Source organism: Heterocephalus glaber, unplaced genomic scaffold (genome assembly GCF_053883595.1).
Source record: "Heterocephalus glaber isolate CG9 unplaced genomic scaffold, H.glaber_assembly_v1.0 deba00001429, whole genome shotgun sequence".
NCBI classification, from domain to species: Eukaryota; Metazoa; Chordata; class Mammalia; order Rodentia; family Bathyergidae; genus Heterocephalus; species Heterocephalus glaber.
In genome coordinates this window covers 4,335,592-4,341,408 of record NW_028258294.1, presented here as the reverse complement: position 1 = coordinate 4,341,408, position 5,817 = coordinate 4,335,592, and positions in this window count along the sequence as shown.

The window sequence follows — 5,817 nt, the reverse complement described above, 5'->3', positions numbered from 1 at the left end:
TAGCAATCATAAATATATATACACCAAATATTTGTACACCCAACCATATAAAACAAACACTAATGGATATAAAAATGAGATAAGAACTACTATAATTTTAACAGAGGACCTTAATACCCCACTGTCACAAACAGAGCAACTAGACAAAATTCAACAAAGAAATATGAGAGCTGAACCAAATCTTTGAACAAATGGACTAAGTAGATATCTACAGAATGTTCCACCCCACAACAACAGAATACACATTCTTCTCAGCAGCACACAGGACTTTCTCCACATACTAGCTCATAGAACATTCTAAATAAACACAAAGGAATTAGAATTATCCCATGCATCAGATTACAATGAAATTGGAAAACAATGGCAAAAGAAACCACAAAAACTACACAAACACATAGAAAATAAATAAGTCCCTCTAGAATAACCAATGGATCACAGTTGAAATTAAAGAAGAAATTAGACAGTTTTTACAATTAAATGATAATCCCAGTATGACATACCAGAACTTATGGGATATAATGAAAGCAGTTCTACCAGGGAAATTTATAGTGGTAAATTCCACATCAGAGAAACACAGCAAGCTCAAATAAATAACATAATGTTGAACCTCAAGTTTCTAGAAAAAGAAGAGCAAGTTAAACCCAAAGTGCATAAGAGGAAGGAAATTATAAAGATTGGAGCACAAATTAATGTAATTGAGACTACAAAAACAATACAAAGAATCAATGAATAAAAGAGTTGGTTCTTTGAAAGATGAAATAAAATGAAAAGGGAAAAATCACAACAGATCCTGCAGAAATCCAGAGGATCATCAGTACCTACTTAGGGAACCTGTATTCTAATACAATGGAAAACTCAGAAGAAATGGACAGATTCCTGGATACATATGAATTACCAAAGCTGAATCAAGATAAAAATTCCAGGTAATCAAATATCAGTCAATGAAATTGAAGAAATAATAATTTTTAAAACTTCCAACAAAGCAAAGGACAGGTCTGGATGGATTCACCACTGAATTCTATAAGAACTTCAGAGAAGATCTAATATCACTATTCCTCAAACTCCTTAATAAAATTGAAAGGGAAGCAATACTCCCAGTCATTCCTGAAAGCAAGCACTACCTTGATACAAAACCAGAGAAGGATCTAACCAAAAAAGAGAACTACAGGCCATTCTCCTTAATGAACATAGCAAAAATCCTCAATAAGATACTGGCAAACAGAATGGAGCAAATCATCAAAAAGAGTACATAGCATGACCAAGTGGGATTCATCCCAGGTGTGCAAGGATGGTTCAACATATGCAAATCAATAAATGCAACACACCACATTAATAGAACCAATAGAACCAACATACCACATGATCATCACAATAGACGCAGTGAAACCATTTGACAAAGTCCAACACCCATTTATGATAAAAACCTACCGAAAATTGGAATTGAAGATCTTTATCTCAATCTGATAAAAGCTATCTATGAGAAACCAACAGTCAACATCATACTAAATGGTCAAAAACTGAAAGCTTTCACTCTAAAATCAGGAACAAGACAAAGATGCCCACTTTCACCACTCCTATCCAATATAATTCTGGAAACATTAACCAGAGAAATTTGACAAGAGAAAGAAATAGAAAGAATAAGGATAGGAAAGGAAGAAGTTAAATTATCATTATTTGTGGATGACAAGATACTCAACATAGAAGACCCAAAAACTCCACCAAAGGATTCCTAGAATTAATAACCACATTCAGCAGTGTAGCAGTATACAAAATCAACACTCAAAAATCAATAACATTCTTGTACATAAATAACAAACTCACTGAGAAAGAAATTAGGGAAACAACATCCTTCACAGTAGCATCAAGAAAAATGAAATAACTTAGGGATACATCTGATAAAGAAAGTGAAAGACCTATACATTGAAAACTATAGTACCCTGAAAAAGGAAATCAAAAAGGATATTAAACAATGGAAAGATATTCCCTGTTCTTGGATAGGCAGAACCAATATAGTGAAAATGGTCATGCGTCCAAAACTGTTACATAGATTTAATGCATTCCCAATCAAAATACTAACAGCATACCTCACAGAACTAGGGAAAAAAATCCTAAAATTTGTATGGAACTAGAGGAGACCTAGATCAGCAAAAGCAATTCCAGGTAACAAAGGCAAGGCAGGCGCCATCACAATCCCAGATTTCAAGTTATGACTACTAAGCTATCATGATAAAAAAAAACAAACAAACAACAAAAAAAACCCCAGCATGGTACTAGGAAAACAACAGACCTGAAGATCAGTGGAACAGAATAGAAGATGCAGGAACAACTCCTAGCACACTCAGCTACCTGATGTTTGACAAAGGGTCCAAACACCTTCACTAGAAGGAAGATAGCCTCTTTAATAAATGGTGCTGAGAAAACTGGCTCTCCACATGCCAAAAATTGAACCTAGACCCAAATCTCTCACTATGGAATAAACTAAAAACAAAATGGATCTAAGATCTAAATATAAAATCAGAGACAATCTCCTAGAAGATAGACTAGAAAAACTCTAGGTGACATAGGTGTAGGTAAAGTCTTTATGAACAAATTCTGATCATACAGGATATACTACAAAGAATCAAAAACTGGAATTACATCAAATTCAAAAGCTTTTGCACAGCAAAAAAAAAAAAACAACAGAGTGAAGATACAACTCACAGAATGGGAAAAAAATTATATCTAAAATATATAAAGAACTAAAAAAAATCATACCCCCTCAAATTTAAAGACACAATCAAAAAATGGGCACCTGACATGAATAGACACTTCTCTGATAAAGTACAAACATCAAATAAATATATGAAAAAATGTTCAACATCAATGATCATTTGAGAAATGCAAATTAAAACAACACTGAGATCCCATCTCACTCCAAAGAGAATGTGATCATCAAGAAATTAACCAATAACAAATGCTACTGAGGCTCTGGGGGAAAAGGAACCCTTCTTCATTGTTGATGTTGACGTAAATTGTACAACCACTATGGAAATCAGTATGGAGAGTCCTCAAAAAACTAAAACTAGAGGTTATATTTGACCCAGCTGATCCTCTTATAGATATTTTCCTGAAAGAGTTCAAAGCAACATATCAGTGATATATGCACACCCATGTTTATAGCATCACAATTTATAATAGCTAAATCTTGGAAATAGCCTATATGCCCATCAACAGATTAATGGATAAAGGAAATATGATGTTTATATACAATGTAGTACTACTCTGCCATAATAAAGGATAAAATTGAGTCATTTTTAGGTAAATGGATGCACTTCAAGACCATACTCTTAAGTGAAATAAGTCAGACACACAAGTTTAAATATCACATTGCTTCTCTTGTGTGAGAAATCCAAATAAATAGTGAGCAAAATGGAGGATAGATATTGAGAAGTAGGAAGAGCATGTTTAAATGGGAAGGAGAACAAGAGAGGGAGTGGGGGAGGGGGGAAGCAAAGAAGGGAAAAGGACAAAAAGAATGGAAGGAAAAAATGGAAACAAAGCTTTTGTAAATGGAGGGGGGGGAAAGGTTGAAGAGAGAGGAGGGGAATGTGAATAAAAGAATTAAAATTATTATGTCCAGGGTGGGGGATTTAGCTCGGTGGTTTTGCCACCTGCAGCTCAAGTGCAGCGACCCTAGTTCAATCCCCAGTACCAAAAAAAAAAGATTATTATGTCCAGGTACAAATTCCCTATGATGAATCTGATCATTATGTATGACAAATGTGTACTAATAAAAAAGTGTGCAATAAATGTGACTGAATCCAAAAATATTGTCAATATAAAAACAAAACTGGCAAATAGATTAGAATATTAAAATTATTGTATCTTGAAGTGCACTTTTGTTCCTTATTATTAAGGCACATAGGAAGCCAAACTATAATCATGTTATTATTTTGGGGGACTTGGCTAAAATACTATATTATATCATTATCATGATAAGCATGGTTTTGGTAATGAGACTGAAATTGATAATCCCCTGTATCTATCTCTTTACTAAGAACAGTTTTTTAACTAGACCTGGAAATATTTCAAATTTTACCTCCAGCAAGGAAGTTTTGCCTTTTGGAGCAATGCTAGGATGGAAATTGCTCACATTTGCTTCTCACATACTTTTCTATGCTTTGCAACTGAACAGTCTCTCTGAGAGTTCTAAATTTTTTCTTTCAATCAAATTACAGTCATGTCCTATAGGCTTGGGAACTTTCCTATCTTCAAGGTGATTTTTTTTGGTCTGCTCTGAACCACTATTCATTGTCATCTGGGTTTCAATATTATGCAATATTGAATCATCTGGCTTATTTCACGGGTTTACAACTTCTTGACTTATGATAGACCTCAAGTATCAACAACTGGTAATAACAACAAGTATGGAAGAATTCTTGGGAGATTCAGAATCTTCTAAGAAAGTAATGAGGAACTGAACAAAGGTGACATTCAAGTTGATTCTTATAAGGATAAGTAGGGGTTTTCCAGGCAAAGTGATTTACATTTCCAAAGGCAAAAAGGTTTACAAAATTATGGTGTGTTCTGCAATCAGAAATGTAGTGTCATTTTGTTGACAGAGGGTGGGAAGTGGTAGGAGATCCTGAGAAAATGGGTCAGGGTCAGATTATGGAGAGCTTTATATGCCATGGTAGGTAATGGGTATTTGACAGGGCCATGTTAGTAAAAACTGGCTCCTTATATCCACTCCAACCTCAACTTTAAAAAATCATTCCCTTCTTTTTTTTTTTGAATAGTGAGTAAAAACAAAAAAGCATGCTTATACATAAATAAGGTTTCTGAGAGAAAGGAGAGAATATGTTTTTGTGCTGTGGTAGAAGCAACCTGACCACAAAAATGAGAACCTGGCACATGGCAGATATTCAGCCCTTGCTGTGTTAAATGGATAGCTGGACAGAAGGCAGATGTACATAATGGACCCAAAAAAGTTTCCAAAGCTCTGAAGTTTGTGGTGGGTTCTTCAATAAATGTATATGCCCAGGCAGCTACACAAATCACAAGTCAGGAATGTGGAAATCAGTCTCATACCACTCAATGCTGCCTTGCCTTTTTCCTCTTGGGATCCAAGCCATGAGACTTGGCAATGCTGCCACCACCACACATCACAGAGCCCATGTTCACATTGCAATGAATTGGCCACACTACTTGATTTTATCTTGATTTCATTTCTGGTTCTCAGACTCATTCCTTTCCTTAAAAAGTTTACGTCTTAGTTACTTTTCTCATGCTGAGACAAAATATTTGAAATCCAAAGTTAAAGGAGGAAAACCTTACAGTTTGTAGAGGATTCAATTCATAGTTGGCTGGCTCCAAGGTAGGGTGGCTTGGCAGAAGGGCATCACAGGGGAGAAACAGTTCATGGTGGGCAGGAGGCAGAACAGCACTGAAGTAGTGAAGAAGCAGCAGCCAGCCTGCCTTCTTTCTGCCTCTTTACTATATATTCATCCAGGTTACCTACACTTTGGGTGGTGCCACTCACACCTAGGATGGGCCTTCTCATTATCCACATTCAAAACTATGCTGGACCAATCAGTGGACTAATTTAGTAATCATATCCCCTTCATTCCAGTATCTCATACTTAATCATAGCATTATACACCTTAGATCCAGCCACCTCTGAAAAGCCCCACCGATGACCCCATGACTTGAATCTTGAAGGGACATCTAGATACAAGCCAAAACAGCTTATAATTCTTTTTTCCCCTCTTAATGTTCATTTATTACAAAAATCTATGTTAAAAACAACCAAAATCTAAGAAAACATTTTTTCATACA